At 37.3% G+C, this 20,718-nt stretch overlaps 1 protein-coding gene and 1 pseudogene across 2 annotated transcripts in view; one reads left to right on the top strand and one right to left on the bottom strand.

Annotated features, from left to right (window-relative positions):
• The window catches only part of SEMA3E (semaphorin 3E), a 247,692-nt gene that overhangs the window by 130,337 nt on the left and 96,637 nt on the right, over positions 1 to 20,718 (bottom strand). The gene's annotated exons all lie outside the window — the stretch shown is intronic.
• Positions 16,496 to 20,718, top strand: part of LOC117012065 (40S ribosomal protein S8-like) — a 76,788-nt pseudogene continuing 72,565 nt past the window's right edge.

Here is a 20,718-nt window from a genome sequence, read left to right as displayed (position 1 = left end):
AGCAGTTCTGGAAGTCCTCTTGCATGAGTGTCTTTATTTCATCCTCCATCGTGACAATGCTCCATGTCACACATCAATTCTGGTATATGGCAAGTTCTGTCAAATAAAAACATTACGGTGTATCCTCACCTACCTTATTCACTGCATCTGGCACTTCTGGCTCTTCCCCAAAGTCAAAATGACAGTGAAAGGAAAACATTTTGAATCGATTCAGGACATCAAGGCAGCCATAACAGGGCAACTAACGACACAAAAGAGGACTTCCAAAACTGTTTCAGAAAGCGGCAAGAACAATGGGATAAGTGTGTTCGAAGTGAAGGGGATTAATGGCAATACGTCTAATAATTTGTTTTTATTTAAACATTCACTGTAGTTTTTGATCACACCTATTTATGGGGAACAGGGCAAAGAATGGACAGGAGAACACTAGTAGAAAATTGGAGAACACTATAAGGATTCAGCTGAAGTTGGAGAACGTGAACTGAAAATTGTGGTTTCTGCCAAATATGTTCATTAGCCCAGTAATAGATAGCAGATGAGTATTTGCAATTCATAGGAAAGGAAAGGAAAAGATAGAAATAAATTTATAATGATAGTCATGGCAGTGGTTGAAACTGGAGGCTGTAAAAAGTAAGAGGACTTATAATCAGGAAAAAGGCTCATAGATTGGAAAAGCTGTATTGGAATCAAACTTTGGTTTCAGTCTGACCAGAGTTTAAATCTAAGCTCATCTTCTTACTACTCATTTGATCTTAGTTAAATCACTTATTTTCATTTTCTGTCAATTTTTTTCATCCATAAAATGAAGACACTAGCACTTACTTGATAAAATTATTGTGAGGATAAAATTAAATGATTATGTAAAATAGCACAACAGCAGAATATTCTGCTTGATTAATAAAAAGGGAGGCTAAAGGTATAAAAGGGGCTCTTAGAGAATCTCAGTGGTAATGCTAATGTCCTCCATGTCTTTCTTTCCTTAGTAATTCCCAGAGAGAGAGATCCCAGAAGCCCAGCCTCTATCTAGCACAGCCCTCCGTCCCAGGCAAGCTCTCTACTTCTATTACTCCAAAGCCTTCAAATTTCACCATTGTTTCCATTGAAGCCTATTTCCCAGCTCTACTGTCTAAAGAAACCCCTCATAGCCGTTCTTTTTTTCTCATAAATTTCTATCTTGTCTTGGCCTTCGGACTTATTAACTCAAATAAATCTTTCTCAGTAAACCTAGAGCAAAATTTCTAGAATCTGACTTGCCTAATACCCTACAACAAAAACTGAAATGTTATACCATGGTCTGGCTCTTCCAATCACCCCAGCTTCGTTCTCTAGCACGGCTTCTTTAGTCTCCTCTGGTAGTAACTATACTAAATTACGTAACACTCCTTGAAGGCACCACATTTTCTCATGCTTCCGTGTCTTTTCTGCAGTCCTCACCCTCTTGTCTCCTTTGGAAGGTCCTTTAGGGCTCACACCAAACCCTAACATCATTCCCTCGCCCCGTCCTCTGAGGAACCCCTGAGTGGAGTGCCCCAGCTCTGGAACATATATTCTGTTAGAGCACTTAGCACTCTGAGTTTTTATTTAATGTACTTATCTTTCGAACCCACCAAATTATGGAAGTTTTGCCTTATTAGTTTCTGCATGGATAGAACCTGACATAACAGTAATAACAAAAGCTATTTCATTCAAGGGCTAGTAGCCTGTGACAGACTCAATCTGCACAACCACCCCCGCAGGATATGTATCTTTCTTATTACGGCCATTTTATAGAAGAGAAAAACCAAGGCACAGAGAAGGAAAGTAATTTGCCCAAGGTCACAAAGTTGAAAGGTTGAGGAAAGTAATTTGCCCAAGGTCACAAAGTTGAAAGGTTGAGAACGAGGCCATGGACCAGGTTGTTCCATCTGTCCAATCCTCTCAAGTACTACACTAGGCTCTAAATCCCAAAGATTGTGGCATCATAAGCGCTTAAAAAATACGTGAAAGATGAATGAATATGTAAGCTATAGAAAACGATGACAATATAATCATGCCTGATATTCTTTTGGCATTGGCACTCCTAGAATGTTATCTTCTTTCAGGTAATTTTCTGACCTCTCTATGTAAAATAAGTTCCAAAACTCTTCTGCATCACAGAACTTCTTGAAATATCTGAGTGCCATTCACAACGTTTCTTTCAAGTTATTCCTAATAACTTGAACTTGCACTTGTTGAAATATCTGAGTGCCCTTCACAATTCTTCTTTCAAGTTATTCCTAATAATGTCAGAGTACCGTTTAAAAAATTACATTCATTAGGAGATGGGGGAATCTCAGGAATCGGCCTGGCTAGACAGCTGTTCCTGCCTCAGTTACCAAGCCCCTTCACCAATGAAAGGAACTGGAAGAGAAATCTGGGGCTACAGAATCAACGTTAGTTTCCTCCCTTTCCACCCTCCATTCACCTTACCAACCAGCACAAAAGTTCACCCAATTTCACCAACACGTCCACCTGTATGACTCCCTTTCTGCCAGTGGGAAATGAGACTAAATGAGATCAAGACTGACTCTGTAGCAGTAATGCGAGAGAAGTTCCTTGAGGAACAAAATCCACCTCTCTCATTAGTACTGGATTGCTATCCTCTATTTCATTCAAGACAAAGATGCAGATTTAGCATGTCCAATTGAAATACTCTTTAGGGGATATAGAGGATAGAAGTTACTTTTGAGTCCTTTTAAAGACATAGCCACTCTAAGACAATTTTAAGCCAAACTTAGCTTTGTTGATCACAGCAAATTGGCAAGTTCAAATTATTTGTAACCTACCAGTTACAGACACCCTCCCTAGTGTATAAGCTGGAGGGCAGCCAGGTCTTGCTGGCTGGCTCCCAATAGCAACCTGCCTTGCTCTGTTTGGGACTCTTAAGAGTATATGGGACATTAGGTTGTAGGGTGATTGAGATGGCCACCACATGGCCAACTCCCTCTTCTACAGTGTGCCTATAAACAGAATGTTTTCATCGCAGTTAACAGAAATTTGTTTCTCATAGTTCTAGAGGCTGGGAAGTACAAGATCAAGGAGCCGGCTGATTCAGTTCCTGGTGAGAACTCTCTTCCTGACTCACAGACAGTCACCTTCTCAGTTTGTCCTCACAAGCTGCCTGGGTCTTTTCTTATAAGAACATTAATCCTATTAGGGCTCTACTGTTACAAAATATTTAACCCCAATTACAGCAGTCCCCCCTTATCCAAGGTTTCACTTTCCATGGTTTCAGTTACCTGTGGTCAAGACTGGCCCCAAAATACTAAATGAAATATTCCAGAAATAAACAATTTTGTGCCATCCTGTCTTGATGTAAATCATCCCTTTGTCCAGCGTACCCATGCTATACACATTATGTGCCTGTTGGTCACTTCGTAGATGTCTTAGGTATCAGATCGGTTACCAGAAAAAGAGAGAGTGACTAAATTCACATAGCTTTTACTATAGTATGTTGTCATCATTGTTCTATTTTATTATTAATTGTTGTTAATTTCTGTGCCTAATTTATAAGTTAAACCTTAAAATAGGTATGTATGTATGTATGTATATGTATGTATGTATAGAAACACACACACACACACATATGTATACTACCTACAGATTGAGGCATCCACTGGGGGTCTCGCAACATATCCCCCAAAGATAAGGGGGACTACCGTTCTTCCTTACTCTAAATACAGTCACAACAGATGGTAAGGGTTTCAACATATGAATTTGGGTGGACACAGGTACCTATAGCAGGCACCTTTACAAAACAATTCAGCTATGTGTTATCGAATGCAATGCTTCTAAGGGAAAAAAGACAAGAATTAGACAGATGTGTTCCATTAGAGTATTACAAAGACGTTGTATGAAGCATCATGCAACATGTTGTAAGATGTCGATGTACAGAAGCATTATAAAGATGCACTACTGAGAAGTTTCCTACAGATGTACATATCAGACAGATGCATCAGGCTTAATTCTTAAGAAATAAATTAGTTTTCTCCTAAATTTCAATGCTGCCTCAAGCAATAATTTTCGCCAAAGACACTCTTTAGTGCTCTACCTATATCCTCTCAAATCGCTCTTTCCATTGTTTTGATTGTTGTATGTTCCATTAAGTTGGTGGGCTTTTTTATCTTTAACACTCTGTATTCATGGATGACTTCAGATCTCTGCCCTCTACTACAGCTACTGGAGCTGTGTTTCTAACATAACAGAGAATGAGAAGTGCCTGGGAATTCATTTCTTCAGCCAGCCACTGACCTGTATGTGAGAGATGCAAGGATATACAAACCTTGCTTCAGTCAATTAGGGGTTAACCCTTTAGGAGTCCTTTTACAACCTAAAGTTCCAAGGTGGGATAAGGCTGGCGCTACACTTGTTTTCCCCACTTACTTGTCTTAATCCTCCCCAACATTACCTTAATAAATCACTTGCACACCAACACTTAGGGTCTTCTGAGGGATACAACCTAAGGCAGCACTTGAGGTAACAGGTGACACTATGACATTATCAAGAGATACAATGAGGAAAAATAGGATAGGTAAGTATTACTATCTTTTAATACAACATCCTTTTAGCTGCCTATTTGTTACTAGTTCAAACTTAATCCCTTATTCTTTGGTTCATTGTCTCACCCAGGTTTTTTCTTTCCCTTACACTTTGCTCAGCCTGCCTGAGACACTTAGTCTCACCTCATTTCCCATTTCCGCCCTCCATCACTCCTATTACCCTTAACAAACCCCAAATCACAATTTTCAGGATCGACAGAGACAGTGTTGGGAAGGTGGGGAGGTATCAGGCTGTAGTATTTGATCGACTGCTCATAGAGACTTGGACAGCACAGGTCAGCTGCAACACCAGCATATACAGGGGGTGAAATTGAGGAAGCAGAAAAGAGGCTGGCAGATGGCAGGGGAAAAAGAGGTAGAAAAGGAGTGTGCATCAAAGATTTGTGTTCAGTGTCACACACACCATGTACTCGGTCAGTGGTTATTCTGCCTCTTCTTCATTATTAGTGGTGTTAAGGAGTAAGAGGCCTAACTACCATCACTTTGACCTCGACTTTTGTGAGCTGGGGACTGAACAGTTTTGCCTGTGATTTTCATGACAAGAGTGATCCCAAGACAGAACTGGCTTTTAGTTAAGTCAAGACGCAGAATCTTCAGGAAAGAGGTCAAAGAATGGAGTCATACCGGGTAGTGGTAGGGGAGTCGGGAAGTAGTATTCGTTAGATTTCCCATGAACAATGATATTGTCACGGGCCATTCTATGTATTTTCCTTTGGTGTTCTTCTATTACATCTATGATTTCAAATGCATTTTATCAAATTACAAGGAATTTGTACTGATTTTTTTTTTTAAGACTAAATACGCCATTGTTAGGGCAAGGTCATGTGTTGGCCTTGCATTTCCATTGCCTGAGATCTAGAAGGTAACCAGTAACTGATTTCTGAATTTATGATTTATAAATTTGTTATAATGAATTTGTTTACTGGATAACAAATCACAATCAAAAATAATTCATATACTCTTCTTTTGGGAAAATGCTTTAAAGCCTCATCAAAAACTTCCATAAGAGGAACATTATATTTGCTTAATCACAAGTGAACTGTGAAATCATTTTATTTTCTGTAGTAACTAAAACACTGTTATCTAATACTTCATAAACTATGTGAAACCAAATTACCTAAGTGCAAACAGAATACAGTTTTGAGAAAAAATTGACTTTTATATTTATACTGAGCGAAGTTTGCCTGACTTGCAAGAATATCTTTCCTTCTCCCTTAATAAAGAAGTCATGGCAGCAGAGAAATTTACAAAATCACTAATGCATTACTATTCTGTGAATCCACCCGAAGTATATTAGAGGAAAGGATAGTCTCAAATCTTCCACAGCAGAGTAAAATAAAAGGGCTGAAACTATCTCTAGGAAATTTTGACCTAAAGTTCCAAAAGCTGAAAAATTTCTGATGTCTTTCTGTGCACTTGATCAAAGAAAAAAGAAATTCTAAGTTGTTTCATTACTCACTAAGTTAGAACTTCTAGGAATGCAGAGAATACAATCTGTGCAGGAGTCATGCCACATTCCTGGAAGCAGGTGGTGTGCTTTATGAATTTATCCAGTCATTGTACATTGCACAGAACTGCCAGTTCTCGGGCTATTAAAATATTGTGACTTTTTAAAAGCTTGTCTTTGAACAAAGTTATATGTGGTAGGAATACATTTAATTTCTTCCTGGTATTCTTTTAACTATAAGATTTAATATTCTCTCGCTTTGTTGTAGTTTTTTTAAATCTGCTTAGTTATCTATACATATGTCACAAATTCAACCCACCTCCAGAGTTGTCTAAATCCCCTCTCGATGCTTTAAAATGCATCTGGAAGTCCATCAGTTTCATTGCCCTGGGGAAATCTCTCTTGGGTCCTCTGCCCCACAGCCGTGTGGATTGGCTGCCCGCTGTTGGCACACGCTCTCATTGGGAGAGGGCCCATCACTCTTATTCTGGGCATTCCTTTTACTCCTTCCTGACCTGGATCCCTTCTTCTTGGATCTAACTCTGTTGGCTAACTCTCCTGTTTCAGTGGGTACATTCTCTAACAGTTTCCTAAGAAATGATGCATCAAAGTTAACTGTTTGAGAACTTGCAAGTCTCAAATGTATTAAATGATACTTTGGTTAAATACAGAATTCAGCTTTAGAAATAGGTTTCCTCTGATGTTTGAAGGCATTTTTCTGTTGCCTCCTGGCTTTTCAGGTTGAAGCTATGAAGAACAAAGCAACTTTAATCCCTGAAATGTATGTAACCTATTTATTTTCTCTGGAACCTCACAGAATATTTTCCCCAATGTTCTAAAATGTCATGATGACCTACTTTGGTATAAATTTGTTTCCATCCATTGTACTCTTACTCTGGAAATAAATTTCTTTAGGTACTCAAAAATTTTCTTCAATAATTTTATTAATGACTTCTCTTACACATTCCTTACTTCTCTTTCTTCAGTGCTTATCTTGTCGAACTTCTGGGTTGGCCTCCTATTTTCTTAGGTTTTTTCCATTTATTTTTTTCCACCATTTCCTCTTGTTTTCCTCTACTGCTCGGATATTTCTTCAACTTAAATTTCAAAGCTTCTTTTCTGATTTTTACTCCTCTTCCCAGATGTTATATTAAGGGAGCTGTTTTACTTTCTGCTGCTCCTTAACATAGCACTTGATGTTGTTTCATGGATGCTATATTTTTGCCAACGTTTACAAAGATCTTTTATTTTTTCCAGCATGGTTTCTGTTCCCTCCAAGTTTCTGTACTTGTTTATTTATTTGGTCTTTATTTTTCATTTTAAAAGCTTTCTTCAGCTGTCCAGTGGTCTTGGGTTGTATGCTTATATTTAAGAGGGTGCTTAAGAAGCTCTAGAACATGAATAGGACTTGCCAGTTGAGACCTTTGCTATGGCGAGGGTTGGTAGATTATTTCTTTAACGAAGCCCAACATCAGTATATTTTTTTACACTGGTCATATCCCTCTGAGAAGATTATTCCCATTATGTCCTGGGAGGGCCACCAGCATTCCAAGCATTAGGAGAATGCGGCTCAGTAATTTTCAATCAGTGGTGTGCTGGAGCTGGTATGAACTCACTCCTAAAGGCTGACTGCGTACATATCTTTCCAACGTTACAATCAGGGACATCATATCGATAGCCTGCAACTAGTGTGATGGTGCTATTTACACCACTGAAATCAGTCAACTCTACAAATTAAATTTTTTGTTTGTTTGTTTTCTCTCCTCAGAGAGCTGGCTGTTAAACATATACCAGCATACTGCTGGTCTCAATATTTAATTTTTCACCTGGTTCCTCTGTTTTCAGTCTAGTCCTTCTGTACAAAGATGTTCTGTTTTACCTACCCGGGGGTGGGGGGAAGAAAAGGAAACAACATTTTGTCTTTACAGGGATAGGAGAGAAGAAGTAGCAGGGCTGTGTTGGATGAGGTAGGAGATCTGGGGGTCTAACTGCTTATTAAATAGCCTTTCAACCAAAATTCTGAATTCAAATTTACCCTTACTTCCATATGTACTCGATGCCTCCAACACCTGTAGCGTTAGGGGACTATATGCAATAAGTCAGGTTATTTCTGTGGGCTTAGGATTTGGCTCTCTTAGTTCTGCTAAGTCAATTACACTCATTCATGTACTATTCACTTTCCAAAATTAAATTGCTCTTATTTTCTGTCCCATTCTTTTTTTCCAGTGGTTTGTGCTTTTAAATCCCGTTATTACTGTTTCAGAAGGATCAGGGAGAATATGAAAATGAATGCACATATGCTGCTATCTGGCTTTATCCAACTGTATTTTTAATTAACCATTCATAGCCAAAGTATCATATCAAAGTCCTGTGTTGCCTCATGTCATGGCTGCCAGTGGATCAGCTCTGACTATCTGTATACCCCTGTTGTGGGTTAATTGTGAGCCCCCAAAAACATGTTCAAGTCCTCACCCCTAGTACCTGTGAATGTGACCTTATTTGGAAATAGGGTCTTTGCAGATATAATCAAGGTAAGAAGAGGCCATACTGGATTACAGTGGGCTCTTATCCAATGACTAGGGCTCTTATAATATGAGAGAATTTTGTACATAAATACACAGACAAGAAGATTGTGTGACAGTGGAAGGAAGAATGAAATGATGAAGCCAGAAGCCTAGGAATGCTGAGGCTTGCCAGCAACCAGCAGAAGCTAGGAAGAGGCAAAGGAGGATTCTTCCCTGGATCCTTCAGAAGGACCATGGCTCTGCCAACACCTGTATTTTGGACTACTAGCCTCAAAAACCGTGGGGGGAATACATTTTTGTTGTTTAAAACCACTTAGTTGGTGGTACTTCATTAAGGAAGCTCTAGAAAATTAATACAACCCCAATGATCACTTCCAAGGCTTTGCTTTGCTCTTTCCTTGGAGTGGGGTGGTCAAAGAAAAGAAAACTAGGCCATCAGCATAGTATAACCCATTAGTCATTAAGCCCTGATCTTATGGAGAATATGATGTTTAAGTCCCTCATTCCTGTCCACGTCTGCTCAATTACCTCGGCTATTCAAGAACAGCATTGCTATTTCATTCTAGTGCAAAGGGCACTGAAATGTATGTTCATACATGTATTTGTACTTGAACACTGAAAAGCCACAGGTGGCACAGGTAAAATAGCAGCATTTAAGTTTAAATACTTCATCCTTAAAATTTAGAACGTTCAAACGGTAGCAAAGACCAATCATATCAGTGATTTCTTGAGCTAAGATAGTGTTTTCATTATAAATTTTTCTCAGAATCAGATATATTATCAATATTTAGAAAGAACTTTTAATGAGGAATGACTTTTTGTCATTCCTTATTTTTAAGGGCAAAAACTATATCATTTGTGGCAACTATTACAAAAACATTTGTACGGTGATTATATCTAGTACCCAAGTTTTCTGCTAAAGGAATTGACTAAAGATGTCAGTAGTTGACAAAGAAACAAAAGAAAAAGAATAAATTGTGATGAGGTAGAGACTTTTAAAGCAAAAACAACTCAATACCCTGCCAATGAATATGATGCAATGGCTGTTTAATTTATATTAAATTAATAAACTTATGTAATTATATGCTTATACATGTATATAGTTTCTGTCATAACTCTTGACATAATGCCCACTATGTTAACACAAAAGTAATTGTCATCTAAGTTAGCTTATGAAGATATGGAATATGAATAAAGTAAAAGTAATCTCTATATAACAGGCATTGTAAAAACTATAGCAAAGGAGCTATTTAGCAAAAAAGTTTAAGCATTTCTAATTAGGGGAAAAAGAAAGAATAAAAAAAATGATGAGAAATCACATGAATAGCATCCAATATTTTCATCTCTTTCCTTGAAATTAAAATAGCAATGCAATATTATCAGGAACTGAATAAAAGTTTTGTTACAACTGATGATGTGGTTTGTTTAAGATTAGCCAGACTATACACCAGACTGTGCCATGAAAATGGCTGAAATAATAAACTAACTACAAACTATATTAGCATACAGTTTGGCATAGATAAATAATATTGCCAAATTTCCTTCATAATCACTCCAATTCACTATTCATTTTCTTATTAAGTAGTCACTCAACTACCTGTACAAGCAAAAAACACAAACAAACAAACAAAAAACTGGATAAGTAAAATCCAAGACCTCATTACAAAAGTTATTCTTACATAATCCTTTGTTTTGTGTAGGAATAGCATAAAAGTCATTTAACATGATTCGGCTCTCAAGTTCTTTTAAAACAATCTTTAAAGCAAATACATTTTCAGAAGGTCTTATAAAAATAAAAAGATACAATAAAATTCGAATGAAATTGCAGTGATTTATTAGCCTTCTCTATCTTCAGAGAGTCTTTTAGATTTTCTTAATGAACCATACTGTAAAGGGCTTAAATATGTGAAAAAATATGTTCAAGTGGAGAAGTAAACACTTTTTAGAAAATGAGTGTTTTGTCTTTACAAAGATCTTCCAGACAAGGTCTGAGATTAGAAGAACATTCAAGTTGCCTATTCTACCCTCATAAGGGTTATCTTTCTGGTTAAGTATTTCAAATCATTCACATACAGGTCATTGGAATGTAACATAAGTGTTTTAAATAGTAACTAAAGAATTTTATAATTGCCCCAAGAAGCAGCTCTTCAAATGACTAAAAAAATTACATTCTTGATAAAACAGGAGAAAGGCCGTTTCTCTTCTACCACAATACTGGCATATTCTTTACTGATAGCATCGTGGCTTAACACTGTATCTACTGACTGTGTCAATATATTATATTTGCTTTTGTTTGCCTATGATTTTGCTTTCCTGCTAAGGATGACTGATTCAGAAAGACATGACCAGGATATGGAACAATTAATAGCTATCTTTGTAAACTCTAGGTAATTGGTGGAAAGTTGAGCTATCTCTATCAAAAACTGGCTGTTCCAGATGATAAGAGCATTCATGCTGGATACTAGCTAGTATAGATGGAGGATCTACTGTTACCTGGAAAAGGGTCAGGAAAAAGCTAAATGGGGTGATGGAGACCCCACCAAAGTGTCTGGAATCAATGGGACAGAAATGCTAGGCCAGGATACTGAAGTAGAAATCAAGTATTAGTATTCTTGTAAACTCCCCTTTAATTGGCCCAAGCATTTTAAAAAGGGTATTTGTGGGACTGATAAGTATACTGCGTTATTTCTTAGAGTCAAAGCATTCAGAGTTTCAGGGATTGACGTTAGGGGTGTCATATTAGTTCTTTTCTCGGGCTCTCTCCCCTACCCCCTACCCTCCACACACATGCACACTGATTACATTTTCCTCTCTCTGTTACCATAGGCAGAAAGAATAGGGCCATGGGGAGAGTGGGGGAGGAAGGGAAGCGGGAGGTGAGGGGAGACAAAGGAGGAAGGGGATGAGGTCATCTTTAAGAAAAGTATAGCTGCCAGACCAGCGCGAACTAGATTTTGGCAGCTGAGAGCAGATCCAGGACGCCATCTTGTCACTTTAGGTGAACTTTAGCTAATTATAATGGATTATAATATTATATAATAATATATATAATAATATATATATTATTATGAGGGCCTAGAAAATTCTTCACTCCCTGTGCCACCATGACAGTTCTGACAAGAGCCAATTAAGGACAGAAATCCCTCCTCCCAACAGGAAAGACTGGTCGGCAAGGGCCCGCCTATGAATGCCGATAACACCACTCCTAAAACAAATATTTTGTATCCTCATTTTAAGAGTAATACATTAATTCCTAAGCCTCTTTGTTCTTTGGGTCAACTGCTCTTCTCCAGGCCTGCTGCTCTCACCTTCTTGAGAGTGTACTGTCCTCTTTTTAGTAAATCTGCTGCTTTCTTGGCTTATTTGGTGCGTACTTGAATTCTTTCCTGTGATGTACACCAAGAACCCATCTTTCGACAACATCTCCATCTGTAGTCAAGCTATGGTGGAAAGAGCTACCAGCAGGCCCAGGGCTTGACTATCCAGGAAAAACTACCCTTCTGCTACCGTGAAATTCTTTGAAAGAGAATTAAAGGTTATAACTCTGATTGTCCTGACATGGGTCTCACGTCCACTCTTTGAATCTAATTTTGTATTTAGGGGTATAGATTCTGTCACTAGGTCAAGAACAGGGGAGTGATTTGGGGATATCTTGATTGTCAGCCTCTCTCAAACTACATGGATTTGAAAGTAGTTCCCTAAAGAAAAGAAGTTACTCTTAGCTGAAAATGGAAATGTAACAACACCTACCACATTCAGTGTGCTAACACTATAAAATTAGGTAAACAGAATGGCAAGAGAAAAATAGTGTTAAATTGAAATTACCTAGATGCCCAAGTCTTTCTTTGCAATACTAGCAACTGCTACCATGACAAAAAAAAAATAATAATAATTTCACACCTTCTGGTTGGCGATTTGAAGGTGCTATTATGATATCTACTCAAGTAAGGACTGCTTGAAAATTCTTGAGGCCCTGGCTGAGACTGAATCTTCATTCAGCCTTTCTCACTGCCCAATGTTGGTTTCTTCCCTTTCTTTCTATGTGTCCCTCCAAAGAGCACTCTCTAATAAACGTCCTGCATGCTAACTTCTCTCAGAGTCTGCTTCTCGGGGAACCCAACCTACAATACTTCACAACATTAATTCCAATGTGCCCAATTTTCATTTGGCAAGAAACCCTACAGATGACATAAAATACGTAAAATTATAGCTCATGTTCACGGAAAACACAACAGAAAAAGCTTTATTTATGGCCTTGACAGCATAAACAGGATGCAAACCTATCAAAAGATAAAAAGAAGCAAAGGGTCACTGTGTTCATTCTTTTATTCTGCAAAGTATTCTTCTCTATCTCATCGTAGGACTACATTTATACCCTTTTTTTTCCTGGCAAAATAGATCTTAGTTATTTTAGTCATTTTAAATTTTATGATACTGATTTTCCACATCTCTAAATCATTTTGCTCACTCTAAAATTATTCTACAGTGTAATATTGACACAGGAGTTGTCCTCCCTGCATTTTTTCTTTCAATTATCTCCAAGAGATGAGCAAGAGATCCATACCAATTATTCATATCAATTTTAATCATTTTGAGTAAAAATGCTCATGCTGATTTATGAAATACTTTCAATATTTATTTTGGATAAATGCATTTGATAGTTACTAAACCCTATATTCAGAAATAAAGTAATTTTAAGGTAGTTGTTTGGGTTACAGCTTCCAAAGAAGATATTGGTATTTTAATCTGAAACCAAATGAGCATGACTCAAAGGGTATTTCCTATTTTTTCAAATGGCTCAATCAAAATATTTTCATATTTACTTTATTTCTTTTGAGTTTTTCCTAATTTTCAAAAAAAGCACTGAAGAAAAGAATTAACAGTGATATCATAGTAGAAGAAATTAGCATTATACAAAATACCTTTGATTTAAAATTTTTTAAAAAGTATTCATTGGTTGAGAGGCAATATTACAAAAAAACATGAAATTTTCTTTAAGAACTTTTCTAGCCTCTGTTCTGACACTTTTTATCTATGTGGCTTTAGGTACATCATTTCCTTTTGAGCTTCAATTTCTTCTGTAACATTAGCAATCTGCTTTGTCTAACTTATATTTTTATAAGGAATCAAATATTGTGTTTCCCCGAAAATAAGACCTAGCCAGACAATCAGTCTAATGCATCTTTTGGGGCAAAAATTAATATAAGACTCAGTCTGAAATAAGACAGGGTCTATATAATATAGTATAATATAATATAATATAATATAATACAATATAATATAATACCAGATCTTATATTGATTTTTGCTCCAAAAGACACATTAGAGCTGATTGTCCGGCTAGGTCTTATTTTCAGGGAAACAGGGTAATATGTTAAAAACATTAAAACTAGAGAATACTCCATAAATACAATACACTAATAATAATTCCACTGAAAAGGAGGGTGATGAATCTCACAGTGGTTGTGTTATACAAAACTTAATCATCTAGTTGTCTAAGAAAACAAAAAATGCATCTAAAAGTTATTTGAACTGTAGGTTACAAGTATATCTTAATGCACAGGGGGCTGTGCTTACTGATGCTCAGATCTGCCTACTTCTAAGCTCTCTGTGTCTCAATTTCATTGCCTTAGTATTTTTGTTTATATGGCATCAAATAGGGAAATCACACAATTTCTCTAGGTTGTCACATCTCGTCATTTTACTGACATAGTGCACTCAACTAAGCATTAACTGCTCTGATTCTTACTTCTTTCCTGAACCCTAAGGTTGATATTATATCTTTCATTTGGAACTAGACAAATAAATCATGAAACAATCATAACATTTTAATGGCTAAAATCACTATATAGCCATTAAAAAGCAGCAGTAAGTTTTATTTGTTATACATGGAACATTTTCCAAGATAGATATGTACACACACACACACACACACACACACACACACATACATACACACACACCAGGGGTGCCAAAAAAATGTATACAAGTGGACACTTTGGTCAACATTGCTCAAGCAGTAGTTCGCCATAATCAGAAGTGTCTGGACGTTGATGGTAACCGCTTTGGGCACCTCTTGTAATTGCAGAAGTCAAACGTGACTTGGGTTTATCTTTTGTTATGGGTATATATTGAGTATTACAATTTTAATAGTTTTTTCCTTTCTTAAAATGTGTATACATTTTTTTGGCACCCTCTGTATATGTATATATACACATATATTTTTGGCCTGTAATTACCATGGATTTTCTTAAAGAAAAATTTGCAATTTTATGATACTTTATTTTGGCATACACAATCAATAAAATATATTTCTAAGATAGAATCTGCTTGTCTAAATATTTGTCTAATATTTTATCTTCGAATTAATCACCTAAGGTTATCATTTTGCTTATTCCAGTATAAATATTTATTTCTACTTTGTTAGAAAACCAAACAAGAAGCAAACAAGTTGGGAAAATTCCTAAATCTTAGGTTTTTCTAAAATAATAAGTATTTTTGTGTGTGTGCTTCTCGATTGGAATATTCTTAATAAAGATGTCTTCAAATATCTATATTTTTTCATATTTCTTTATTTAATTTATTTACTTATTTTTTTCAATTTAGAACAGATACTAAGTACAAAAATGTATACATTTTAAGATACCATAATATTTTATTTAACAAATATTTATTTTTGTTGTAAAATTTATTAGGGAAAGGTTTATATTTTCTCTTTGGTTAATTTGAACCACCTTAAGATATAAGATAGGCACCTATGAAAATAATTTCAATATAAATATTTGCATTCCACTGTTTCATACAGGCATCCTCAGGAAATGGGACATTTGGCTTTTGGTTCTCAAATCAATGTGATAAACGTGACTTTAAAAGTAGCACATGTTGCTGATTGTTATTTCTTCTGGGTAACAGCATGTACAAATTAAGGAAATCTGAAGGGACTTTTTCAATGCAAAAATTTAAGACATTTAAAATAACACTCCCTTCTGTATCTTCCCTTCCTTCTCGTCCTCTCCCTCTACCTAACCGTCACTATCTGAATATACTTATAGTATCATGTGGGCTCCCAGGGTTTACAACCTAAAGGGTATCTCCCCTTTCTCACCTCAATTTATGTTTGAGTGAGTATGGAAAGAAAACAGCCAAGGCCAGGAGGCTAGAGAAGAGAGAAAAACAATTTAAAGCCACAAAGATCCTTCATCTGAGATAAGACAGAGAGATGAGGGTTTCCAAGTCCCTACTGTTCCTCAGCCAGGGTTATTCCACCCTAGAGGAAGTTATCTCCAGCTAAAACTCCCTTCCCTTACTCTGCTTAAATGAGATTTGAATAATTAACAGGAAGGAGGAGGAGGGAAAGTAGTGAGTTACTGTAACCACAGTTGGTCAGACGGCCCAGGCACTGCTCAGTCTCCCGGCTGCCTTCACAGCTGTGGTTTAGGGCCTTGTTCTAAAGAGGAGCTCACTCTCCTTGAGAATAACCATGATAACATTTATCCAAGGGTTTCTTGTCTCTGGGGTTTTCCTCTTAACCTTAAGTGCTAACAATTCAAGTATTGCTCTGTTACATATACTAGAGAAGGCAATGTAGATCCCGTTTTAAGCCTACAACAATTCTAGGTCATTTAGGGCAATTTTCAAACTTTTTAGACCATGCCCACAGGTACCAAATTCCGTTTCGCAGCCACTACACACATACATGTAAAATACAATACAAAGCTGAAAACAAAGTAAGGCTCAGCATGAAGTTTTTTTTTTTTTTTTTTTTTTGCATTCCCCCAAGTGATTCCATGTGTAGGTAACTTTGGTTACCAGTTTTCAGGTGATTATCTTCGATTTTTGATGACTATGGCTTTATTGCTTGTAAGTGATAGGTTTATCTTTTCGTTTCCAATCATAGTCCTTAATTTGTTTCTTGTTTTATTGTATTACCCAGAATTTTTAAAGCAATGTTAAATAGTATTAAAAGTAAGCATCTATTTAAAAAACAACAAAACTGGCCTTTTCTGGTGGTGGTGCCGCGCTGCTCGGTGCTTTTGTCTACACTCGCAGAAACGCAGTCCTCGGGCCTTCTGCAGTCTGCGTACGTAGATCTTCTGTCGCCAGAAAACCACCACAGCCACGGCGCGCTGCAAACCGGGAGAAGGCCTCACCAAGGTACATGGTTTGCCCTGACGGAACCCCACCTTGGCAAAACAAGCTACTTGAACCTCTTCTGCTTCTGTGCAAGGAGCAATTCCCGTGACAAACGTCTGTCTGCGTGTGAAGGGTGGTGGTCACGTGGCATAGATTTACTCCAAATGCCAGTTCATCACCAAAAGCCCTAGAGGCCTATTCCCAGATAAACGTGGATGTGGCTGCAGGAGATGAACAACATCTTCATCCAGTATGACCAGAGCCTACAGGTAGCTGCTCGCCATCCCAGCTAATCCAAAACGTTGGGAGGCCCTGGTACTCTTGCTCGCTACCAGAAATCCTACTCATAAACCCATCATGAGGAGCAGGGTCCACCTTTATAATAAACAACGGGTGTGGGATTTAAGGTTAAGTAAGTAAGCAGGTAAATAAATAAATACATAAGTGGTTGTGGCCTATAAAATTGCCTGTATATTCTACGGTCACAACTCAGTTTGTAAATCAACTGATCTAGAGCAGGTGTCAGCTAACTATGGCCCATGGGCCAAATCAGGTCAGCCACTGTTCTTGTAAATAAAGTTGTATTGATGCACAAGCACGCCCACTTTTTAATGTATTATCTATGGCTGCTTTCCTGTAAAGCAGCAGAGTTGAGTAGTGTGACAGCAGTAGACTGTATGGCCCACAAAGTTTCTTATCTGACCCTACAGAAAGTTTGCTTAACAATCCTGTTTAAAATATTTTGCTTTAGGAGTGGTGGGATTAGGGGAAAAAAGATTAGATAGGGAATTGGGATCCAGATCTTGAACGATTTCCTATTCCAACCTAGGAATTTGATTTCATCCCAGACGCAATAATGAACCATTCCTGTGTAGGAGTGAAGCTCTTTCTGATCAACAGTCTCCTGCTGGGTTCCAAACCCTGAAAATAGAGCCTATTAGGCAGGGATGAAATTATATCTTGTGCCTTGTGCATTTCTAGGCATCAATATTGTAGTTGATGTTCCCTGTGAATCCACTAAATGTGCACTTACCCTTTGCTTAGCTTTGACTATGAAGTTCCTGACATTTATAACCTCCTTCCTATTTTTAGAGAAAGACTCCTGTCTGAGTCTCATCAAAGGGTTTCAAAATTCTGGACTATATTCAGTGGGTATTCCGTCTCCAACTAAAGGTGGCTCTTCCCTGTTCTCTAAGGATAGGTAATATTGAGGATTGACCATGCTTTCTGCCTGAAGCTGCTGTCATTTTGACAGCATATAAAGTAAGCAGCAAGGCCATTAAACTAAAGGTGGCCAAGAGACTAGTAAATAAAAGCTACTTAAAAAAAGAAAAAGGCAGGTAATACTTGATTTATTCATTAAGCTGACATGATAAACATTTACACTATTCATCTGTCTATCAAATATTTTAAGTAATCACAGAAGTCATAGCATTCCTAATGGCAACGTCTGTTCTATTCACACTTGCTTCAAAGACAGCATTAAAAAATACTATCATTGACCTTGAGAATGGTTACTAAAGCCGCATTATTCTCATGTTGTAATTTAAAGCTGCATTTTTATGTTGTTTCATATTCTAAAAGGTATGGTAAGAAAAATATGCTTGAGGCAAAAAGTCTCAATTAATTATTTTGAAGTTTTATTTTATTTGCCAGGTGGATTTTATTAACAGAGGTTAGAAAAACAGAAAGACCTTCGCAACATGTGATAGAGTAAAAATAAATATATTTAGCTTAGAAATAAAGGTCCTATAAATGGTTTATGAAAAGCTAAAAGAAAAAAGGTTCCAAACCTAAATTATGATTAAATCTGCATTATACATAAAGAAAATGACGGTGGTTTCCAAAGAGAATGGTTACGTGTCAAAAGTGAGATGTGAAAAATGTACAAAGATTAATAAAACCTAGCAGGATCTCATTAATCAAACATCCCCAAGTGGAACAAAAGATTTGATTTGACTTTGACTCTATATACACCAATGATGGAATCTGCATTTTTTGTGAAGCAGCCAAAATGTCAGCTTGATAAATGGGATAATTCTTTCAAAAGTACCTACTCTATTATATATATGTGTGTATATATATATGTACACAGTAAAACTAAGATTAATTATTTACTAAAAATCTAAATAAAGCTTTGATCACTTTGACTAAGAACATCTGATTTTTTTTAATGAACTGACAAACTAAAAACTGTAAACTGAATCTCTTTAAAAGATTGAACGTACATGGAAATAACCACAACATCAAATGATTTTAGTTTGCCAGTGGAACATCTTAGACCAACTAAAACGAATATCTATTACTAACATCACACGTCGGGCTTTGAATAATCAATAACAATTATAAAAAGTGTAATTGCCTACATGTATTTCAGGAGTGATATGAAAGTGCTTGTGGAATGATTTAGTTAATGTTTCATTTATATAGCACCTTTTCTCCAGAATCACTTGAAAATCTTATGGTAAAGATTTATGTCCAAGTTTACCTAAAGCAAGACAAAACAAGTAAAGCACATAATCAAAAAATTCTTCCCTATAAGAAGCCCACTTGGTTTTCTTTGTTTTGTTTTGTTTTGTTTTGTTTTTAAGTAACCAGTGTGGGCTTTGAGAAAGAAGGGAACTACCAAGAAGAACTCCTCATGGCTAACGGGGCTCAAATTTAAAAACAGAGCCTAGCAGCCATTTCTAAATGGGGGCCTCTCACACAAACCCCATTTCAAGGAGGGGTCTGCACTGTAACTGCCTGCCTGCCTGGTTCATATCGACTGAGCCAGCCCATATAAAGGAGTTCCTGGAATTGTATTTCAACCGATGGGACTGAGGCTTTCCCTGTACAATCTGAGCTGCACAGTTATATTCCTATTAGCATTTTCACTGACCAATCAGAGCAACTCCATTCTGACCAATCAGGCCAGTGCTTTTTGGACCAAACTGTGAGCATTTGGAGTCCTTATTTGCATGATAAGAGACCAAACTGGGACCAGTGGCATGGACTTTTCTGCATATGAGTCAGCTCCCCTCTGCTCAGAGAGTGTGTTTCCCCTTTCCACCAAAGACTGAAGTATGCGTTTCCCCAGCTTGAGATAAAACGATGAAGATAAAACACTGGAAGACTCCTCGAGCCTAACCAGAGTGGAGAAGAACAGGTGGAGCAGAACAGGGCAGAGCAGAGCTGTCTAGCCAGAGAAGGGTATCCTCCTAGCACTGCTGTGTCACAACCATGCTGTTTCATAATTGACCTGTAAAACCACTGAGCTGTTTCACAGCCACGCTGTTCTCGCAGCTGTGCTGTATCACAACTGAGATGTTTGCCCTAAGTTGTCTCCTTCGCAGCACCCCAAATTGGGATATCTGTTCCTGTTGAATTGGCACCAATGGCCATTGGTTGACACAAGATAATATTGAGATAGTTTAATAAAACACTACAAAGTTTATAATAACAATTTGAAGATTATTGCCAAATGAACATAAATAGCCAAAACAAAACAACAAAAAACAGTATTCCCAACATTGTCAATAACATCCCCAGTGACAGCGACCTCATTAGTAACTCAGTGCAGGAATAACACTTGGGTTTCTGTGAAAACATCCAACATGTATTTTCTATTTCATTCAAAGTTATGCATTGCTGTGGACTGAATGTTGCCCCCCCCAAAAATTATTTTGTTGAAACTCTAACCCCCAATGTGACTGTATTTCTACATAGGGCTTTTCGGAGGTAATTAGGTTAAATGAGCTCATAAAGGCGGGCCCTAATCCAGTGACCTTGGTGGCCTTATCAGAAGAGAGATGTCCCTTTCCCGCACCATGTGAGGACAAAGCAAGAAGTCAGCCCAACTGAAAGCCAGGAAGAGAGCGCTCCCCAGAAACCAAATCTTGATCCTGGATTTCCCAGCCTCTAGAACTGTGATAAATACATACATTTTTGTTGCCTAATCTATCCCATCTGTGGTATCTTGTTATAGCAAGCTAATCTGACTAACATATACCGTGTTTCCTCGAAACTAAGACCGGGTCTTATATTAATTTTTGCC

Source organism: Rhinolophus ferrumequinum, chromosome 20 (assembly GCF_004115265.2).
Source record: "Rhinolophus ferrumequinum isolate MPI-CBG mRhiFer1 chromosome 20, mRhiFer1_v1.p, whole genome shotgun sequence".
Lineage (NCBI taxonomy): Eukaryota > Metazoa > Chordata > Mammalia > Chiroptera > Rhinolophidae > Rhinolophus > Rhinolophus ferrumequinum.
This window is presented reverse-complemented; position numbering and strand designations above follow the sequence as displayed.